Source organism: Myotis yumanensis, unplaced genomic scaffold (assembly GCF_028538775.1).
Source record: "Myotis yumanensis isolate MYYU_CA2020_CCGP unplaced genomic scaffold, mMyoYum1.0.hap1 SCAF_3, whole genome shotgun sequence".
In the NCBI taxonomy this organism is placed as follows: Eukaryota; Metazoa; Chordata; class Mammalia; order Chiroptera; family Vespertilionidae; genus Myotis; species Myotis yumanensis.
In genome coordinates this window covers 47,094,602-47,118,408 of record NW_027223754.1, presented here as the reverse complement: position 1 = coordinate 47,118,408, position 23,807 = coordinate 47,094,602, and the positions used below count along the sequence as shown (strand labels likewise).

Below are 23,807 nucleotides of genomic sequence, written 5' to 3'. Positions count from 1 at the left end.
GGTAAATGCTAAGTAATCACTTTTATACTGCATGCTTGGAATTAGCATTCATAAAAGTTAACATGTAAAGTAGCAACTTGCTATAAATACCGGGGTGGCAAAATTAGGTTTACAGTTGTGAGTATGTGAAACAGTGCATTATTTTATTATTTATTAAGTAGAGGCCCGATGTATGAAATTTGTGCAAGGGGCTCAGTCCTCGCTGCCCTGCCTGCCTCTCGGCCCCGCCCACTGGTTGTTCCAGAAGGTTGTTCCGCCGTCCAGTATAATTAGCATACTAGCTCCTTATTATATAGGATTATTGTATTATTTTCCATACAAACAACTATAAACCTACTTTTGCCTATTACTGTAGTGTGCATTAATTAATATACAAACAAATGCAAAATGGTTAACTTGAATTCTAATTGTGTTAACATTACATACTTTAAATACATTAACATAAAACACATAAGTGTGCATTTTATTCCGAAATCTCCTTGATGTAGGGCCAAGGACTTTTCTTAAATATAGTTTCACTGATTAGAATTTTATTGATTAGATCATATCCTTCAAATATAAACCATATTCCAATATATTTCCTGAAGTTCCTGTATTGGTTTCGGGGGTGGGAGGGAGTAAAATATTAGCCAAATAGTGGGAGTCTTTATAGACTTTTGGCTTATTTTCTTCATAATATTTTATAGTTTTCCACACACATTTCAGTTAACAGTATTTTTTTAAAAAATCTTACTGTCTGTAGGGACTTTTTCTAAAGCATTCATCCTAGTTTCCTAGAAATAACAATTTTTCCTTCCAACACTTATTTCATAAACATTACTTTAAGTAACATTTAATGAAACTACATGATTACAATAACAACTAGCATAAATTGGTTTGTCAAGTCCTCAACTCTGACTGGTGGGACCAGAAACAGAACTTATTGGAAAGAAGCCTATGAGCTCTAGTGCATTTTCTGTGTGGCCGCGGGTCAGTTTGTCTTGCACAGGAAAGAGAGCTATGATTAATGTATTCAATATAAGAAAACATGTCTGTGTTAACTATATTCTTATTTAATTTCATTAACTACTAGAAAAGCTAATCATGAATAGAATACTAACATTTTAGCATTGCCACATCATTAAATGACACAGAGAAAGTTATAATAATTATACTCTTCACAAATGAAAATTTTTAAAACAAAACTATATCTGCAATATCTTGGCTTAACAAAAAGAGAGACTATAGATCTGGGCAGCAATATTAGGTCTATCCTGTTCCCTACTCAAATTTTCAAGCTGACCATAGGCCAGCAATGGCGAACCCTTTGAGCTCGGCATGTCAGCATTTTGAAAAACCCTAACTTAACTCTGGTGCCGTGTCACATATAGAAATTTTTTTATATTTGCAACCATAGTAAAACAAAGACTTATATTTTTGATATTTATTTTTTTATATTTAAATGCCATTTAACAAAGAAAAATCAACCAAAAAAATGAGTTCGCGTGTCACCTCTGACACACGTGTCATAGGTTCGCCATCACTGCTAGGCAAACTATAATATAGACAAACTTTGTTTCATCCATTTTGCCCACCATATTTCTCAAAAACTCATTTTTCCACCCTTCCCATATTAAACACAGGGTGGGGAAAAGTAGGTTTACAGTTGTTTGTATGGAAAATAATTAATAAATAATAATACAAGGATAAACTATGTTTCACATATTCACAATTGCAAACCTACGATTGCCTCAACCTTTATTTTAAGATGCTTGCTAGCTAAATAATTGCCCTTAATTTTTGACATTCAAAATTCTCCTTCTCAAAGTTCTCCCACATCAAAATTTAGCTGTTTCCTGTTTCAGTACTTCAGACTCTATTTTTCTAGGATAATAGGTTAATAGTTAAGGTATATCAACATGAACATAATGTGGTTAATCATATGAAAATCTAGCATGTGCTTATGAGTTAGTGTGCTGTCCTATTAAGATAATGTAAGAATTTTAATAGGACTGTGATAGAGATAATCTCACCCCCAAAGCTGTGATTAATGGGTAGGGGATTTTAATAAGTGCTATGGAAGACTCAGGAATTGGGAGAGAATTTTCAGTGAGTGTTCTTTTTAGCCTTCTTTAAAACTTAATACCAGAGAAGCCACCTAATCATTTCAAACTTTAGGGCTGACTATTAATTCCTTGCACCAAAGAAACTATCTACCAAAGAAGCAGGGGGAATTCACAAGCTGCATCTAAAACTCAAAAAGACCTTTATTTTATTTTGGTCCAGAAAGTCAGCCTCTGTGTGTGTGTGAATGTGTGTGTGAATTTTTGGTATACTCGTTAAAGTACGTTTCCAATGGAAAAGGAGCAGGCTATATATATCTTCTTAAGGAGTACTGATCTCATTTTAGGTCCAGCCAAAGAGGTTATTCCTAACAGAAGAGCTGGAGTCAAGCCCTTATTAAAAGGCACCTAGGCGACTTTAACCCACAAGCCACTGGCACCATGTTTTACTCAAAAGTTAGAGGCATTAACGGAGGAAACAAAACCCCAAATGGTAAAGCTCTCCACTCCTATACGGTTTGCCTGAAACTCTATCTTCCCCCATGAGCTCTCCCGCAAACTCCATAAATCAGGGGTAGTAAACCCTCAGTCTCAGACTACGCCAGCTTATAGCAACTATAGTTAAATATTTGTTATTTTGGAGATAAAATCTAGGCTAAGTGAACATTAATAAATATCTCATCCCATTTTTTCAATAATCCTCAAGCATTTAGAATTATTGAAGAAAATGGGATGAGATCTTTTCTTCCTTCAGCTTTCAAATTGTATGAGCTGCACTTTTTTTCTAAGAAAAAAAAACTCCACAATTTCCGACTAAGACAATGTCACTTTTGCAAGTTGCTCATTACCTCTTTAAAGTGGAATTGTTTTTTAAAGTCTTTTTTTAATTGTTCAAGATTTTTTAATAAAATAATTTATTACAGCTCCTTATATTATCAAGCGTGGTTTATTTTGAAAACATTTGTCCTTATCCATCAGAAAGTTATCATTGAACAAACATGCCAAACATATGCATATATATGGTAGGGGAGTTAGGAGAAAGGTCTTGTATAAATATATATATACAGGCTTTCTGTATCAAAATAAAATAAAGGTTGTTTTTTTTTTTCTAGTTTTAAATGTCATTCCTGAATTTGCCCCACTTTTTTGGTGAGATGGTTTTGTGGTCTGTCTCCCATGCAAGGAATTAGGAGTTAGCCCTAATGATTAGGTGCTTACCAAAGTATGCTTCTGAACTTTCACAGTTTATACAGTTTTGAAGCCTTAGAGAAATATTATATGTTTTCTTCAGTGTAAGCCACTAAAGGGAATTATAAAATTGACGTTTTTCTACAGGCTCTTTCAAAATGTATTGACACTGTGGTTGATGGCCTGCATTACTAATGGTTTGTAAGTAAGATTTGCCACGATAGTTGATTATATACATAGTTCATTTTGCAAGACTATTTAAAGGCTTTTGGTTGGTAAAAGTGTTATAAAGTATTCCTAAAAATACTTAATTAGAGGGTCTACCAATACAAAGAGGCAAGTTAAAGAGTTCCATTGATCCAGAGTCCTGCATTCTGTGAGGACTGGCTTCCCTCTGATTGTTTCATTGCATAAATAGATTAATCCTAGGAAAATCAGAGACTCACTGAATGAGACAACACGGCATGTAATTATGCCGATTAACTGAGGAGTTGCCATTTTTCTATCCCTACTATGAGTAGTAATAAATTCAGAATGAGGCCAGAATCTTAGAATTAATTGAGTCTTTTTCTTTCACTTAAAATGAATTAAATTTAAGAGCATTTAACTTAACATTTAGAATTTTTGTTCTCTGTTGGTGTTTTTCTCCTATGTGCCTTTATCTGTTTCCATTTTGACAGAGGCAGGGGCTAGTGTGAAGGGTGTGGGGGAGACTGGAGTGCAAATAACTGAGTAAAACAAAAATGGAATTAAGAAAAAGATAAATCAAAGAACCAGAACATTTGAGTTGTGAAGAACTAAAAAAATAAAGTAAAATAAAAAGCCTGCCCTTACAGACCTTATATTCCAGCAGGATGAGGCAGAAAGTAAGCAATAGACATAATAAAAAAGTAAATTAAATTGAATGCTTTAAGATGATAAGGGTTAAAAAAAAGGTAAACCTAGAAAAACAATTGGAGAGATTTGCAGTTTAAATGCATTTTATAAAGAATGAGAGAAAACAACACTTAGCTCCAAATCTTGAGGTAGAGGTAAGGGAGTTAGAAGGAAGGTCCTGACAAAAGAGCCTTAAGAAATTGTTGGATGAGCCCTTGCTCTTAAATAAATAAGGAGCAAAATCAGCATTCCTTGCCCTCCTCTTGCCTTCCCTTCACCCATCCAGCAAATGCTGGCAACCAACCTCAGTTCTGTGTACAAACAGTGTTGAAATGGTACAGGCATATCAGTGAAGATCCACTTTTTATATAGTTATTTTAAAAAACATATAGGCACATACAAGAAACCTTGTGTCCAGCTCACTGCAAAGCATTGTACTGTCTGTTTTCCCATACAATACTTACACACATCTGCATTCTATGGATATTTCTCCTTGAACACAAGCCTCTGTGTTATGCATTTCTGTAACTGACTCAAGGATTACTTGTGGACTGAATAAATGAATTAACTCATTCATTTTATTCATTGTTGAACACTGAATTTAGCCAAAGGGGAAGGAAAAAATACTTGTTCTAGCATGCTCCAAAGGAGGCAACGGTCAAGTTCAATTTAGAGAAATTTAAAGGTCATTTTTTTTATTTTCATAAATTTTAAATCAGAAAGAAAAATGAAAAGAAAGTAAGTTTTTCCTTCCCTTTGTACTAATTGCATGACTGATTGGAATTTATTATTCCTCTTGCTTCATGAACACACAACCTATCCAGTTCTGTATGTTCTGTGTGTGGGCGGGGGGGAGGAGGTAGGTAGAAGTGTCTATGTAGATTTTGAGGTACTTTTTGATAGTAAAATGGCCACTTTTATGGTATAAAAATTACTACATTACTACAACTTCAATTAAAATTTACTCTTACAAATTAGAAGGTATTGAGAGTCTGGTTGAAGGTGTATAACAATATAATTTACTATCCTTTCAACAATAAAAAGAACCTTGATGCTGGCAAATAATCTTATCATAATATATTTTAACTTTATATTACTGTTAATGACAATAAAAATAGCTAGTATTTATTGAGTTCTTGTGTATTATTTATGACCTTCAACCATTTACATATATCATTTCATTTAATTTTTAAAAACAAACTGATAAAGTAGATATTAATATTCTTATTTTAAAAATGAGGAAACTGAGAGGCAGAAGATTGTCCACGATTATAGGATAGTAAATAGAACATTTGGGACTTCCACACTGATCTTTATTGTTCTAAATTACATTCATTAAACATTGGTATATGTTGTACCTACTTTACTTAAAAACTGTGGAAATGGTAGATGTTTTAAGGACCACCTGAGAATGTTTTGAGATGCCTTTGAGACGTTAGGAGAAGCGGAAAGGAATTGCGTAGTTTATAGCATACTCTCAATTTTCTATTGTCTAGTATTGGCAATATGAAAATAATTATTGACTTTTGTTCCTTCTAGCAATCAGAATGGAAACTTTGCTCTCATTGAATCTCTAATGGAACTGAAGAAAGTGAGATTTTCTTTTTAAGGGCACATTTTTATTATTTCATTTAAAGAGGATATGGTGCCTGGGAAATGTTCAGACTTAAATCACTTAATTTTTCTTCAAGACATTCATGTTGACTTATCCCTAATTTCCAGTAATCTCATAAGATTAGCAATACTATTCTACCTAGCATGGCAGCTTTCAGGTAACAAAATTCAGGATATTCCTAAGGAGTCAAAACAAAAATGAAAAATATATGGAGTGTTTTCAATCTCTAAATTGAGTTTAGTTAAACTGCTAAATGTACTCTAAAATATATCAAATGTGATAGTATATCTACGATGTATTGCTAAATGGTAGCAGTTCATTTTTTCTTTAAAGATTCAAAGACATTAGAGACGATCCTGCCTCCAGGATCAAGAGAACGGGTAGTACACACAGAGGGTTGCTCTGTCAAAAGTGGCCCTCGGTGGTTTGTCTTAGAATCCACCCATGCTCAGGTTCTTATTGCTCTGTCAGTCTAACCCTTACTTACCTGCTCTCTCCTGATGCAGGGCTGCCAGTGGTTAGTATTCTCCCTGAAAGGAAATATTTAAGAAAGTCCCAGTTGGGACAGAATTTTGTCACCATTTCAGTTGTACAGTTTTACTGCGCTTTGCATTGTCTTCTTTTATAGTCCTCACCCGCTTTCCACAGTTCCACAGGATACTGCCGACCTATTGGGATAGGAAACCACCCAGATAATGTAAGACATTTAATATTGAAAAAAAGAGAATTCTCTTGGCTAATCTTAAAGGTTACTCTTTTCTTGAGTATCTGATAAGCGTAAGAGCCAGCTCTTCTGGCCAATGCCTGGCATTAGTAGTTTCTTAAATATTACCTGTGGCTGATTTGTCTGTCCCATCCATGACTCTTCAATTGCAAGTAGCTCATCCATGCATAATCATTTAGAGAACACACAAAAGCCAGCACCAGACAGTAGGCAAGTATTTAACCACAACCTTCTTCTATGTGCCTCCTTATTCCCTGCTCTTCTGTTTGCCTTGGGTTCTTATACTGATTTCTACCTCCTTGTTGTTGTTATTGCTGTCTGTATTGTTTTTCAAAATTGAAAGATAATATACATAGTACAAAGAGCATAAAGTACACCAATTATAAGTATATTGTAATATACTTATACTAATAAATGCTAAAATTAAAATACTTATAAATATGAAGTGATTGAGATTTTTTTTTTTACTCCCATGTAACCACCTCTTAGATAAAAAATATAGAATATTTCCAGCACCCACTTACCTCGGCTATTTTCTACATCCAATTCCCATCCTCCAAACTCTGCCTCACTCTTCATTTTGATATCCTGTGTGGACTTTTATGGCTCATAAACTTCAGCCTCCCTCATCGCTTCCTATCTTGACTTGGCTTTAAGCATTCTCTTGGATTAATTTCACTTGCAGCTTCCAATGAACAACTACCATGACCTCTCAACCAGAGGAGAACAATTTGCTCTAAATATGTTGCAAGCAAATTTTAACATTGGGCACTTATAAGTATGTATGGCTAACTGTAATATCATTTTCTTTTAAATGGATGCCCATGTAATTTTGGGAAATTCTTATAAACAAATGTGTCAGACATAACTGGTCTTCCTACCACCACAATACCATCATGCACATACTCCGAGAAAGGAAAGGGAATCATTCACTTTCTCAAGGATGATTTCTGAGGCTCCAGAGGATACTGGTTTCTCTTTGGACAATTGTAGTGTAAAGCCTGCCTCACTCTCCATAGTGTTTTTAATTGGCCCTTACACTTTTATCATTTCAGACATAAAAATGTCTTATTTTGTTCCAGCTCAGTTTTGGTTTTCCCTGGCTAAAACTGTGTGGAGTACTTCCTTGTTTTGAACATTAGTATGTGCAAAAGAAGCTAATATATTAAAACTAGTGGCCCAGTGCACAAAGTTCATGCACATTAAAAGGGAATTAATTAGAGGAAATATTTTAATATTGCTATTTGCCCTTTCTCTATAATAGAAGTGTCAGAGATGAAAGGAAATTAGTAAAATGTATATGAAAATCTTCCTCCTGCCAGAGTCTGGGGTACACCATGGGACCCAGAGTCAAGTCCCTGCCCACCCAAGTGCACCTTGAAATCGCGCGAGACCCAGACCCGGCCGGCCCCACACCCACTAGACAAGATCCAGACCCAGCTGGCCCAACCCTTGTCAAGCCCCACCAGGTGGGGGTTGCAGCCTCAGATCCCCTGGCGTGGCACCAGGCAAGGGGTATAGCCTCAGGTCCCCTGTCAAGCCCTGCCAGGTGGGGGGGCACAGCCTCAGGGCCCCTGTCAAGCCCCGCCAGGTGAGGAGCACAGTCTCAGGGCCCCTGTCAAGCCCCACTGGTGAGGAGCGCAGCCTCAGGTCCCCCATCAAGCCCCACCAGGCAGGGGGCACAGCCTCAGGTCCCCCACCCCAGTCCAGTGCCACGCAGCCTCAGGTCCCTGCTGATCATTCGTTACAGCTCCTTACAGAAACCCCGCCTCCACTGTGGGCGCAGCCATCTTGGGATGGTGTGACAGAGTGAAGGTCAATTTGCATATTACCTATTTATTATACAGGATGTACTGCCTGCATATGGGAAACACTTAATTAACTGGCAGTTAAGGGAGCAAGAGTATGCTGCTGTGCAAGATTTTCCCAAAATGTATCTGCTTTATTGGAAGTCTCATGTAAATAACACTTGTGTGTTTTTATAATTGTCTCAGTTTATCTTCATTAAGCACTTATTGAAATACAGTAAATCCTACATTTTGCAGACTTGAATTTAATGGATTTAGGATTTAATGGACAATAGTTCTGGTCTGTACGTCAGATGTCAAAATTAACACTCTGATATTTTTAAAATGCTTTTAACCAAGATTTGCTTATAATTAAATTAACAGGTTATTTTTTGTTGTTGTTGTTATTAATTCAGTTATTTCTGACAAATTTTAGCGAATAGGCCACATGTTGGGAAAAAAAAACTTTAGTAATTCCACCAATATAAATAAATATTACGTATCTACAACTATAATCTAAATATTTAAATCCAAGAGTTACAACTTCTAAATAATGTTCAGCAAATAATTATCACGTGATTGCACCTCATCCTGGGGGGTAATTGGTTCCTTTGTCACGTAGCCTGACTTTCTGAAGCAGTTTTGTAGTGTTTGGGCTGATCTTGGGCATGCCCTAAGCCACACCCCAGCCATGTGCATTTGTTTACTCATGATGACAGGTGAATGCACGAATTTATTAGAGCTATTGAGTATAAATTCAAAATTATGTATATACAGTAAACACACCCTTGTAACCCTAACCTTAAAATATGGACAAATGGAAAAGAATCAATTTAATAGTAAATCAAAAATTAGAAGTCATACAATAGTTGGAGACAGGAGTGTCTGTGTCTCGTATATGTGGACAATATGCCATTTAAAAAATTGTATTAGACATTTATGAAAAACAAAGACAAAATTTTAAATTTTGCATTAATATGTGATATAAGTGCAAACACCAATCCCAGAAAACATGAAATTGGCACGTGAAACTTCAGGTAAAGAAGTATTGTTGAGGTGGCACACACAACAAAGTTCTTGTGGGGTTCCAGTTTGGGCAGTTGAATGGAAATCTGCAGCAATTAAATTAGCAAATTATATGAGCACACCATTCAAAGCAAGTGATGAACAGCTTTGATACTGTTGCAAAAGACACAGAATTATGAACAAATGAATTTACAGCAAAGCTTCAAGTGCTCCAACAGAAGATATTGAATCATTTAGGCAAAAATTAATAGAATGTATAAATAATGAAAATCTAGTACAGTCTCAGATTTACAATGCTGATGAAACTGGTTTGTTCTGGCATCCTGTGCCTGAAAACACACAAGCTTCCAAATATGAAAAATCGACACCTGGAAGAAAAATCAGCAAAGACAGGATATCCATTCTGGTTTGTGCCAATGCCGATGGATTGCATAAACCAACATTTGTAGTTGTTGGCAAACTCGTAAACCTAGAGTTTTAAAGAATATAATGAGTCATTTGCCCATTTTGTATGATAACTCTAAGAAGGCATGTTCAACTCAGACATTTTCTAAGACTCTTTGTTTTTTGTTTTTTAAAGAATTTGTACCTGAAGTTGGGAAATTTCAAGGTGAAGAACTTGGAATACCACTGGAAGATGCAAGATGTGTATTGCTTTTAGCCAATGCTCCTGCTCATCTATTTGAAATATTTTATGTTCAGAAGATGGCAAATTTAGATGTATGTTTTTGCCAAAAAGTACAATATCACTGACCCAGCCCATGGACCAGGGGGTAATTCTGACAACCAAAATTATATGCCACAAAAAGTTTTTCGGGGAAGTAATAGTTGTATTGCAGGATGAAGATAATGAAGAAGATACAAGAGGACAGCATACCTTACAAAACTTAAAGAGTTACAGTTTAAAAATTGGCAATTTTTAATTTTGCTGTAGCATGGAAAGTAGTGGAAGTACAAACATTAAAAAATGGTTGGAAGAATTTGCTTGATGATGAAGATGCAGACTTGGATTTAGAAGAGCTAGAGGTTACTGATTATGGTAAGGCAATACAGAATATTGGTGGAGAAGTAGCTGAGGAAGATGTTGTACAGTGGTTAGAAGATGAAGGTGACCCTGGCTATCACATCATGACTGGAAGTGAAATAGCAGATGAGGCGATGACCTTGGGAGATGAGGATGGGGGTGAAGATAACGAGGAAGAAGAAACAACCTGCCCCAAAATAGAATTATCAGTGATTAGATTGCATCTCCATCATCTAATAACAGTGATTGACCATTCATCAGATAATAAAACTCAGCTTTCTTACACCCATTTTTGTCATTTTAGGGAGTTAATTATAAAAACAAACATCAGACTTCAAAAGTTCAAACAAAACTTGATGGTTTTCCAAAGCAGAATTACCTAAGTGCCTCGGTATCAAACATTAATGCCACACCACAATGGTAGTGTGGATATATCATCACTTGAAGACAATTAAATAGGAAAATTTTTTGTTTTTATAAAACTGAAATTTTGTTTTTTAAGAACATTGTTTATTTGTTTAGTTAAATATAATTAAAGTGTATTTTCATAAAAATGTTTGCTTATTTTGATTTAGATCACATACTTATTATAGTCTCAAAACTACAGGGAATACATAAGCAATAAAACATATAGAAAACTTTTCCATGAAATTAAACATTTCATACATACTTAATTTTAATTACACAAATATATCTACATAAGTTAAAAAAAACAGGTAAATTAACTACTTTGTCCATTTTTTTAACATACGAATTTAGAAAACCTACTTTATTAAATAATCGACTTTCAGCTTTAAGAGATACCCCCTTGTCTGAATTAGTCCACTATATCGAGGTTTTACTGTATAGCAATTTTACTATCACAAATCTTTAATCTGAACACATTGTCATCCAACCTTTTAAGTGACTTCAGAAAAGTATTTACTTACAATCATAATTCACAAAACCAATTAAAATTGACAAAATAAAAATTTTATCACTTTTATATGTAGAAAGAATTGAGGCTGAAAGTTAAGGTGAATATAGGTTCAAGTGTAGTTTTGTAAAGTAATATTGCAATTGTGAAATCTATATTTTAACCAACCTTAGAGAGGTAATTATATAATCAATAGCTTAAGTTGTTTCTAGACTATTAACTAGCAAAATAGATCTAGATGATAGGCTAAATCAACTGGTTTCCTCTTATATAAATTGAAGTTAAAGCCTATATTTAAAAGCAAAAATATAAAAACCTAAGAAGCGTTTAGGAAATTAAATAATATTGGTTAAAAACAGTAGTATTTGGCCTGGACAGTGTGGGTCAATGGTTGAGCATTGACCTATGAACCAGGAGGTCATAGTTCAATTCCCCTTCAGGGCACATACCTGGTTTGTGGGCTCAATCCTCAGTGTGGGGTGTGCAGGAGGCAGCCGTAACAATGATTCTCTCTCATCATTGATGCTTCTATCTCTCCCTCTCCCTTCCTCTCTGAAATCAATAAAAATATATTTTAAAAAATAAAAACATTAGTATCTAGTCATTTCTCCTACCTGGGGCCATCTTCTTGTCTGACTTTTATTATTTTTAATATGAGATGACACTAATGATCTCTATATACCACTTTCTTTCTGCTAAATGATTGCAAAAAATTTTTTAACTTATGTCTAAACATGTCTGGCACAGAGAATTTTTTTTTTTAAATATCACAACCTACATCTGGAATACTTTTCTATTGTTAAGTAGATTTCTTAAATTAAATAGCAAATCCATATAGCAAAAATATAATAGCACTTGAAACTTTCCAACGTCCCTTATAAGCCAAGATTACTACAGTTAACATACAAGTTTTTCAAAATTATTTCTGAAGGTTTGTCTTTTTCTCTTTTAATCTTTATGCCCATAACTCTTTGGTGAAGGATTTAGAATATCCTGGGCAAGTTTCTCATGGTTTATGTGTATTAATAATGCACATTTGCAATGTGAATAAACAATGACACAAGCACCTATTAACCTAGTAAGATTAACCAGCTAAAGATGCTGATTGGCCAAACGCTTTATGTAATGCAGCGACTTTCAACCAGTGTGCTGCAAGAATTTTAAAACATGCAATACCTGACTATTTAGTCAGGGGCACTGGCCTCTTTTCCTTTACATCATTGATTTTCAACCTTTTTCATCTCATGACACACATAAACTAATTACTAAAATTCTGTGGTACACCAGCTGAACATCGCTGCCTTAGATTGTCAAATAAAAAAGTGACAGCAGACACACAACGATAGCCATCCAGTGTGGATGCCCTATTTTGAACAGTAAATATATAGGTCATATAATAGAGTTGCCTCTCATTGGTCACGCTGCATAATAAAGTTGCATCTGATTGGTTAATTCTTGGTACCAGAAATATACAAATTTATAGGAACCTGATAATTTTAAAAGTCACTTTGGAGCAAAAAAGTGTAGGTAATTACTCCTATTATTTGTTTGTAAACCAATCAAAATTATACCTATTTTTTGTCAGATTGGCAAAAAATATATTTTTTGGTGTGTCACAGAATTTTAGTAATTAGTTTATATGTGCCATGAGATGAAATGGCTGAAAATCACTGATCTAACGCAACAAATAAGTACCAGACCTTGTCAGTTCTGATTTAACATAAGCATGACTTGGGAATTTTTTAAAAAACGATGTTAAGGTCCTACTTCTGACCAACTAAATTAAAATATCTGCAAGTAATGATCAGATATTTGTATGTTTTAAAGGCTCTTTGGGCAATTGTAAAGTATAGCCATCTTGAGAACCACTGGATTAAATTAAGAAAAAAAATTTTAAAAATAAGCTACTTGTAATTTTGATATTGCATCCTTCTAGTAAAAACAAGTGAAAAAGTAGTGAAATGTTTTATTAGAGTATATTATACTGATACATCACCTTTAAATGTTTAATTAGAAATGTATTAGTTTTCTAAAAGCCATACAATTTTACATATATTAAGTAATGTCACTGCATTCTGAATTTCTTTAAGTGCAAAGGCTGTCTCTTTATTTGACAAGTAGTACTTAGTCTGTCTAATTTTCTTAATTAAATAATTCTTAGTTACTTTCATCTGGTTCTACAGAGTATCACAGTGACAAATTAAAAAATACAACAAAAAAGCATTTTCTTCAACTTATTTATTCATAACCACACATTTATTCATTTTTCCCCCTATAATTTATTATTTCTTAATTTCAAAACCATAAATAGGACTAGGAGTTCAAATGATTGTGGTCTTTGTGTTCACTATAAATTTATTGTCATTAATAGCACCTTGGAATGCCATTTGTAGCAAATAATCTCTTGCTATGACATGCATGATTACCAAACAACATATACAAAATGTAGATATTCTAAATTGTTAAATAAGAAAATAAAATAACCAAACATCAGTGGAATTACTTTATTAGAGTATTGGAACAAATAAAATAAAGTCTGACGACAAAAATCTTTCAGCTTATTTGTGAAAGATTCAGGGTAATCAGCAATATCCTATAGTTCTTGAACCTTTCATTATCCTAGCTCTTATTCCTTGTTATTACTTCAAGGAATGCCAGAATAGTGGGCACTTAATAGATGACTGTTCATTTGGATTGAACACTTTTAAAATCCTAAGTATAAAACGTAATCAATATGGTAAAGAGTAGACTCTGTAGTTATCAGACATTTCAAATATACCTTGTAAAAAATTCAAAGTGTCATCATTAAATTTGTGTCATTGATTACATTACTTTAAATAGTTCAAAATATTCTTGATTTATAACCAGTTAATTTTCCAAAGTCAAAATGGTTTTGAATTTTATTTCCCTTCCTAATATAAGTTAAATACTGTGAGAAAATAATAAATAACTACAGGAATCTGTGTTAAAAATGCCAAATTGCCAAAATATTAAATATACTTCATTGCAATAGCAAACATATAAACCTATATTATATGTACATATAGGTTTAAAATAACACCGGTCATCAGATTTGTCTTAGATTTCTGTATCATTCTTGCTTTCAAATCTGTAATGTGAATATGATTACTGCTTCATTAGTTTCTTAAAATCCTATAATTATGCTACAAAACAAGAATATTTTAACTGAGTCTATCTTTCAAAATACAATTAAGTCAGTTAATACTGACATAGTCAAACAGCAAGAGGTCGGAAGTAAAATTTTAAATATAATTAGCAAACTCAAGAACTTTTTATGTTCTCAATTCATAACATCTATGTTCATAAGGCTCTGAAGCATATGAGTGAAAAGTGAAAAATACAGATATTTATCTACTACTTGATATATATCATGTAAACAGTCAGTTACATGAAACTGTCCTGATGTTGAACTGCGCTTCTCATTTCATCTAAAATGCCCTGGATTGTGTAAAACAGTACTGTGTGTTTTAGCTAACTTGAGAAGGCTGTGTGTCTACTTTGGGGTTTCAGATAGTTTTATTTTTACATTCCTTGGTTGCAGAAGGCATTTGTTAGCAGTTCTGATATTTTTCCGATCTTCAAAATCATAACCACAAAATCTTCAGTTTAGTTATAAAGTATACCTAGCTGTAGCCCCTGAAATTCAGGGGTATGAGTTTCTCTAGTTAGTTAGGAGGGACTTTAAAAAAAATAAATTGGCTACAAGTTTCAAATTCACTGAAAAGTTTTCAATTATTCTAATTTTACTGACAATAATTCATTAATTTTGAAAGGAAGTATGAGTGCGCCCCTCAAAAATAAAATGCAATCTACTAATTGTGAAACTTTCTGGGATTTCCAAGTAAGCAGGTTTTTAAATTAATTTACATCTTCCAAAATCCTGATTACCGTAAAAAATGTGTATGCTAAGAATTAAATCTCTCATACTGTAGTCACAGAAAATACTTGCTGGTATGTTAGATACTCACAGAAATGTTGTTAGATGTCTAAAAACAGCTTTTTAAATCTAGGAGTATTGCAGTGCTGACCTTAATTGGAAAGAAACTATGAGATAACTCTCTCCTGCTAAGAAACCTGCTTATAGGTGGGATTTCCCATGATTCAGAGAGTGTGATGAATACTTACTCACAGCACCTCTCTCCCCAGACATTCTTATTTTAAGCAGAAGATAATTTTTAAAGAAAAAGGAATTGACATATCAATCAATGCTGACCAAAAATAATGTAAATCAGATTTTAATAAAATTTGAAATCAGTTTTCCTCTTTAAAAGACTAATAGATGACTAATATAGAAAGATGAAAAACTGTAAAATTTCAGATTTGGCCATCTATTTTTTATTTGTAAAACAGAAATACCGGAAAACAGATTCTTAACATAAAAGAATAGCAAAAACAAAAGTTAACCCACTTTTTACATCACTAGTTTGAAAATTGAATTTAAGCAAGGCATGGTCACATGAGTTAGAAAGATAGTAAACAGCAATGTGTGAATGTCCAAAACTAACATTTGGACATTATAGACATCTGGTGACGTGTTTTTTTTTTACAGTTAACTTGTAAAATCACCGAATCGTGTGTGCTTTTTAATGAGTACTGAATTATTTAAAACCAATTTAAAATGACTGTATTTGTCGTGTTATGAGTGCTCACTTCTTTTAACAATGATGTTTCTGAGCACGCTGGAATTTCCTACACCACCATGTGCAGGAGGAGGTGCCCCGGAGTGAGTGGGCTCCTTTCAGGGGCTTTGTGGCTGTTCCACGAGGTCCTGCCGAGCTCTGCTCCTGCCCCGGGAGCGCCAGCAGCGCCTGCTGAATGCCGCGGGGTCGGGGGCGGATCAGGTACTGCAGCTGCGAACCCTCCGCTCCGATCGGGCATGCGTTTTGGTTTGCACACTGCCGGGCGGAGGAAACACGTTTCAACCACTTGGGCATCCATCACTCTCGGGGGTGATGCGTTATGTCTCAGCCTAGATTAGGACGATCTCTGCACTGAGGGATCCCTCTTCCCTGGGAGAGTAAGTCACTGGGCGTTACTTCTCTTTGGCTCCGGATGGCACGAAGCAGACCCCTCATGACCACCAAGACCCACCCAGAGCGAGGAAAGTAGTAGATAAGGAAGCACCCCGCGCCGGCGTCGAGTCCGCGGGAGGAGGGGGCTCTCGGGGAGCCGCGGGCAGCGTGCGCTCCCCGGAGGGTGCAGGGCGGCTCAGGCGCGCGGGGATCTGCTCGCGCGCAGGGCCGGCTCCCGGAGGGCGTGGCGGGGGCGTGGCGCGAGGTGTCCGGCCGGGCGCTCCGCGCGGCGGCGGCGGGGGGCGGGGGGCGGGGGGCGGGGGGAGCGCGGCCGGAGGAAGGCGGCGCGGCGCCGCGAGCGGCTCTCGGCTCCCGCTCTCCCGACCGCCTGGCCCGAGCTGCCGTGGGCGGGGCCTGCGGTGATTGGCGGGCGGGCGGGGAGGTCGGAAGTACTTTGTTTTTTATGCTAATGAGGGAGTGGGGCTTGTCCGTATTTACGTTGAGGCGGGAGCCGCCGCCCTTCATTCACCCACATGGTCCTTCGAGGTGCTGCCGCCGCCGCCCGACCCGCGCCTTCGCGCCACTTCGCGCCCTCGGGCGAGGCCGGGGGGGTGGGGACGGCCTCCGCCGCGCGGCCGAGCCTCGCGCCCCTCGCCGAGCCCCTTCGCGGGCCGGGCCGGCCGCACCCCCCGGGCCTGGGGCCTCGGGGTCGTAGTCAAGCGGGGGCGGGTGGGGAGGCGGGCGCCGGAGCCCACGGCGGGCGAGGCGAAGATGGTGGCGGCGACTTCTCCCGGTGAGTCCTCCCGCCCGTCCGCCGAGTGAGTGAAACCTGTTGTGTGCAGCCCGGTCCGGAGGGAGGGCGGGCGGACGGGCGGGGCGGCGGGCCCGGGGCAGCGTGGCGGCGGCGGCGGCGTGGCCGGGCGGGTCTCGGGCCGTTGGCCGCCCCGGCGTGTGGCAGCCGCGACCCGCTGCCCCGGGCTGCACGCGGCGGGCGGAGGGGCCCGGCCGGGCCGGGAGGGGAGGAGGGTGGAGGTGGCGGCGGCCGCGCCCGGGACCCGCGGAGACCCTCCCCGGGCCGCCCCGGCGGGCGGGGGGCGCGCGGCGCACACAATGGCCCCTCGGGGCCGGGCCCCGCCGGGCTCGCGCCCCCTCCGGGGCTCGGGGTGCGCGCGGGGCGCGGGGCGCCCGGGAGAGGAAAGTTTCTCCCGGGGCGAGAGTTAAAGCGCCTCCAGAACAAAGCGGCGGCGCACATGGGGCAGGGCAGGCCGCGGGCCGGGAGGGGGCGCGCCCACGAGGTACCTGCGCGCCGGCGGGCGGCGCGACGTGGGCGGGAGCCGCGGGCCCCCAAACTTTGTGCGCGCGAGGGTGGGCCGAGGGCGCGGGAGCTGCGGGCCGCGCGGCCCGGGCGCCACCCCCCACGCCGCGTGGGCTTTGTTACCCGCGTGGGCAGCCCCCGGGCGGGACCCGCCGCTCCCCTGGCCGCGGCCGCGGGAGCAGGCCCGCGCCGGCCTCGGTGACGGCTCGGAGCCGCCTTCGCTCGCCCGCGGGCCCGGGAGCGCGGCGGCGGCGGAGGGCCGGGCCGGCTCGGCGGGAGCCGCGGCCGCGCCGCCATGTTCCTGCGGGGCGGGCTGCGCGCGGGGCGAGGGCGGGGGGACATGGCGGCGACTGCGCGCCGCCGCCGATTGTTCCCGGCTTAGGCCTCGGGCCGCGTGCGACGGGCACCGCAGTCGCGGAGCCTCCGCCCCTCTGGGCCGGGCTCGGGGGGGTGGCCGGGGGGACACAAAGGAGGGGCGGCGCGCCCGCGTCCTCGCCGCGTTCGGGCCTCGGCGCCGCCGGTCGCCGCGCGGCTGCCGCCGGGAAACGGTTTGGGGGGGGCGGGGGTGGCCGCGTCCGGCAGGACTCGGCTCTGACCCGCCGCCCCCTGGCGGCCGCGCGGGGAACCGCGGCTGCGCGCCCCCTTGTGCGACATGTGCCGCCGGCCTGAGCTCCAGGAGCGTGGCGGGCACTTTGCAGCCCCCGGTGCCCGTGCCGCCTTTTCTGTTCGTGAACGGGAGCCGCGGACGGGACCTGGAGAGGGGCGGGCTCGTCGAGGCAGTATCGCCACGAGGGGGAATCGGCCTCGCGCCGTCCCGACCACGTCGTGGGGGAAACAACTCTTTATCCCGGCTGCGGCCACGAGGTCTCGAATGGGGGAGGGGTGGGGAAGAATAGTCCCTGCGCTGCGTTTCCCTCTCGTTGGAGCTGAGCGATAGAGGTTAAGATTGCTGTCGATCGTGCGGGAGTCTTTCAGGGTCTTTTAAAATAAGATAATCTAACACTTGAATCTAATACTTGTGGATTTTTCAACTTTATTTTCTTAGGAATTTTCACCCATACATTGTTGGTCTTTTAAACTCCACTAGTATTGCTTGGCTATCTTGGGTTTTTTGATGATTGTAATTGACTTTATAAAGGGGTTGGAAAAGCACAAATTTAAATATGGACCTGGACAGTGGTAAATTTGTGTTTTTTCCCTTTCCCTCCCATCCCAGTCATTCATACACGTGGACCTAACTGCGCCGAGAGCTTTTCCTAAGGATAGTTGCTGAAAACGAAGTTTTCACAAGTGGGTGAGTGTATTCTAATTTTCTTTAACTTTTCTTTAATATAACTTTTCTCCTGACTTTAATTTAAATAATTAAGATGTAATTGGGTTCTTCAAAGGGTGAAATGGGTAGTTTGTCCATTTACATTTTCTAGAAAATTAACTCTGGGTCAGCTAATTTTTAAGTTAGTAAAAGTACAATCCAGATATCTTTATAAATCTTTGGAAACTGATGCACAGTTTACAAATGTAATTTTAAAACTGCTTTAAATTGGATGATAAAATCTAATCTGTAGTGTTCCCAAGATTTAAAAATAATTTAAGTGGAGTATATAAGATCGACCAGTTGATAAACTTGAAGTATAGTCTGAACAGTAATTTTATGAATTAGTTTACCAAATAATTGCTAATTGGAAGCAGAAGAAAATACGTTTTTCCACGTGGATGTGAAGATTTCCTCCAAAAGGTACATGAGTCAAATTATATTCTCATTTATTTGCAATCTGATTTTGATTTTGTAAGTATGCCTTTGGGAATGGAAGGTAAAGGAAGAGCCACCACTTTCTTTTACAGTATTAGAATGATGATTAATTATGATTGTCTTGTGAAAAAAAAAGAGTTCTCTATTTTTAAAGTCTAAATGTGCTTCTGAATGGAACTCACGGTTTTAAGGTAATTGAACTCGTTTTCTCTTCCCCATTAAGGATTATGCTAAATTTTGTATGTTTTATAGCTGTAAGAGTTTGAGGTGTTATTCTAATTATTTATTTAAAATTTAGCAGGAATAAAGAGAACATCACCTTGTAAAACCTGAAGATTGTGACCAGTCAGAGTAATGTCAAAGTGCTTACAGTGCAGGTAGTGATATGTGCATCTACTGCAGTGAAGGCACTTGTAGCATTATGGTGACAGCTGCCTCGGGGAGCCATTGGTGGGCTTTAAAGCGCAGGGCCTGCTGGTGTTGAGTGCTTTTTGTTCTAAGGTGCATCTAGTGCAGATAGTGAAGTAGATTAGCATCTACTGCCCTAAGTGCTCCTTCTGGCATAAGAAGTTATGTTTTCATCCAAGCCAAGCCAAGCAAGTATATAGGTGTTTAATGCTTTTTGTTTGCAGTCCTCTGTTAGTTTTGCATAGTTGCACTACAAGAAGAATGTAGTTGTGCAAATCTATGCAAAACTGATGGTGGCCTGCTATTTCCTTCAAGTAATTTTTACTAATTTTGTGTACTTTTATTGTATCGATGTAGAATCCGCCTGGTGTGTCTGATGTGACAGCTTCTGTAGCACTAAAGTGCTTATAGTGCAGGTAGTGTTTAGTTATCTACTGCATTATGAGCACTTAAAGTACTGCTAGCTGTAGAACTCCAGCCTCGGCCTGTCGCCCAGTCAAACTGTCCAGTTACTGAACACTGTTCTATGGTTAGTTTTGCAGGTTTGCATCCAGCTGTGTGATATTCTGCTGTGCAAATCCATGCAAAACTGACTGTGGTAGTGAAAAGTCTGTAGAAAAGTAAGGGAAAATCAAACCCCTTTCTACACAGGTTGGGATCAGTTGCAATGCTGTGTTTCTCTATGGTATTGCACTTGTCCCGGCCTGTTGAGTTTGGTGGGGATTGTGACCAGAAGATTTTGAAAATTAAATATTACTGAAGATTCACCTTCCACTTTTAAATGTTCCAGAGATAAAAGTACTAAAAGTGCAATTTTAATTTGTCAGTGTGAAGTTTATATATGTAACTTTGTTTCTTCAATCAAATTTCATCTTTTTGTACTAAAACATTTCACTACTAGGATTGCATGTCAGATTTTACTATGTTTATAATATTTTTTGTCTGATTATTTGGTTATCAAGCATTCCATTATGATTGTATAAAGGTTATTTACTTGGATAAATGCATAATAATCTGTAAAATTAGGATATGCCTTTTTGCTTTCTTAATGTTTTATCTTAAAATTTAATTAATGATACTTGTACACTACTCAAGTTTTTAAATTTGGTAAAAATTTCATTCTGTTTAAAGCAGTGTATAAAGAAAGTTGTTTAAGCATGGAATTAAGATTTGTGAGGGAGGCTGTCTTTTTTCTAGTAAACAAATATTTTACCAATATTACCAGTTCATGATAAATCTGTTAACTGGTTATGTACTATAGTTCTCTGGTAATTTTTAATGATGTTAAAACTTTTAGTGATCCTTAGACTCTGCTTTCTGGAAGTTAAAAATAAGAAAACAAGACATACCAGTGCCAAATGGAGTCACAAGTATGTGTATGCGTACATGTCTCTAACACCAAGAGTGTAGAAATTGGGTGGAAATTTGAAAATCATTTTGCAACAATTCTAGGCTAATGTAACTTATGTCACTGGAGTAGAACCTAAGAAGTGGCAGTTACAGTATTTTATCCAACATTTCTGCCCTTTTTTATGTGTCTTGTCTTTAGTTTATGTTTCTTATGTGTAGAAAAATGTGGGTTAACTTAGGAATGATCAAATTTGAAGATTGATTGTTAAAATTGTGCCTGTGCTGAATTTTAGTAATAGGAAACAAATTTCTATAACATTTATTATACCACCTGATAAATTTATAAAACTTTTAAAAAATATATTAAGTCTAACAAGAAAATTTAAGCCTCTTGAAATTAAAGGAGTTTAATTATGGATCCCTGAATAGAAAGGTAAGAGTTTCACAGTTCTGGAGCTGATTAAAAGGTGTAAATTTTCAGAATGAGAAAATAGTAAGAACCATGCAGTGATTTATAAAACAAATCTAATTGTCCTTGAGTGTTCTTAAACCTTTGCGTTATGAAAAACAAAACAAAAAACAACTGGAAATTATTCTGTTTGGGGTTATTTTCTGACAAACATTTCTTTAAATATTTTGTAAAGTTACATAATGTTAGCATAACTTACTATGCTATGGTTATAAGGGGAAAAAGTGATGTTTACATGTACTAAACCATATAATTGTATTTTAAAGCTTTAGGGGAAATACCTCTAGCATTGTGGTTTAAAGTGGAACAGTGATGATTTCTCTAATATGCTAAAATGTAATCCAAATCTTAATAACAAAATCTTAAAATGGTTAACTCTTTCTCCCTAGACATTACACCTCTAGTACTTGTGTTCAGAACTTAACAGGACTTTCAATCAAGATTTAATATCTACTAAACAAGTTAACAGCATAATTTCTTTTGGGGTTTTCAGTGGGGCTGAACACTTTCTTAGACACTAACAAAAGACTGCAAATATAAAGGTTGACATTAATTTAGCCTTTTTTGATACAAATAAGTGAACAAGTTGGTTGTAGCTGAAAATTTCTCATTAACCTGGGGAGAGAGTGGCCTTTTATTGTTTTAACCTTTAAATTGCTTAAGACTTAAGGTACTGACCCATTGCTTTAGGTTTGAGAGCATTAAAACTCAGAAAAAAATATAAACTTCTTCCAAGTATTTCGCATGTTATATATTATATATATGCACGTACAAACTTCTAATTTATGTTTAAAAGGAAAGCACTTACAGTTTTACAAATTATCTTTTGTGAGATAGTGATTTTACTAAATTTCTTTGAGATCTTTATTTTACAGGCAAACATGTCCAAGCAGAGCAAGCCAGATGTGGGTTTTTCCCTACACTTGGAAGAGTCCTACAGAATGATTCCTAACAAAATGCAACCTGCAGCTGCCTGGAAAACAGTTCATTGTCATGTTAAAGCTTATGTACTTAATGAAATAACTTGTTAGTAACTGACAGTCCTGGTGTGGTTTGTCTAGCATTAAGATAAGTTAGGAGTCTGGGCTGAGCAGTAAAGGTAAGGATAGCTCTATACAGGCTAATTTTCGGTGTATGTCTGGAAATACACATACAATACCTACTTGAGTCTTCACTCTCAAAATGTGAATTAATGTACTTGGCTGTTTTGATAAATTAATACTCTTTGTAGTCTTAGTGATAACGTTAGTAAAATGTAATATTCTTTGTGAGTTTTAAAGGATAAGATGGGTGTATCCCATCAATTTTAGGACCATAGAAAATTTGATTTAAAAGGCTTAGCTTTTCCAATTTGAACCACAGAGACACAGCATTGAGATGCCTATTCTATGTACTTGCAATTTAGTCATGCTCTTTGAATTGTTTAGTGCATTTAATGTAAATAAATAAAGTTATGTATTTTAAAACTGCTTGTTGAGAAATTGTCCAAAATGAACATAATGAAATAAAAATTTTAAAGTTTTTCTTAGTTGTGACAGTTTTTCTTTTTTGTTACAGTAAATGAAACATCCCTATTGAGGTAATACGGGAAGCAGCAACAAATACCAAAGTGATTTACCTGTATTAATAATTTAGTGTCTATGGCATCTGTATTTGTATCCTAATTTCACCATTGAGGAAGTGAAATCAGCAAAATTTCTTTGCAAGAAGAATATAAAACTGGTAAATGGGCTCTGAATTTAAATTCATGTCAGTCTGTTTAGAAAGGTTAATTTCTACGTAGTTTTTATAATCTGATGTTTAAATCATACCTGAATTTACTTAATTTGGAGATTGATTTGGTTCCTAATATGTTAACTTAAAATCCAGTAAGAGCAGCTCCAAGTACAAATTATACGTTTAGTTAGATAAATTGACGTTTAAGCTAAGAGAGGAAACCAAAGTATGAAATGTCTTTAACTGGCTTTTATTAAATACCCAAACGTTTTTTGATTACTAAGGTTTGAAAGCTTCTTAGTGGAGCTGTACTATATTTAAAATTGAATATGTTCTGAGCAACTCAGAATTCAAAAAATCTATAGGTGTTCAAAAAATAGTCAATATTTTAAAAATAAGATACTAGGTTGTACTTTGGATGGTAAAGCAACTATCAAAATTGCAGTCCTGTATAGTTATGAATCTAAAGTAAATGACATTGCAAATACAGGTTTGGTCATTAATGAGAAGTGTTGAGCATGGCATAGAGGTGAATAAAAACCTTACCTTGGTAGCAAGTGGTATCAAA

At 38.1% G+C, this 23,807-nt stretch overlaps 1 long non-coding RNA gene across 1 annotated transcript; it reads left to right on the top strand.

Annotated features, from left to right (window-relative positions):
* Nucleotides 1–18,763: 18,763 nt before the first annotated feature.
* LOC139004966 (uncharacterized) lies at nucleotides 18,764–23,051 on the top strand. Its single transcript, XR_011470632.1, has 2 exons — nucleotides 18,764–18,840; nucleotides 22,399–23,051. It is a non-coding gene; the product is annotated as an uncharacterized lncRNA (long non-coding RNA).
* The last annotated feature ends 756 nt before the right edge of the window (nucleotides 23,052–23,807 follow it).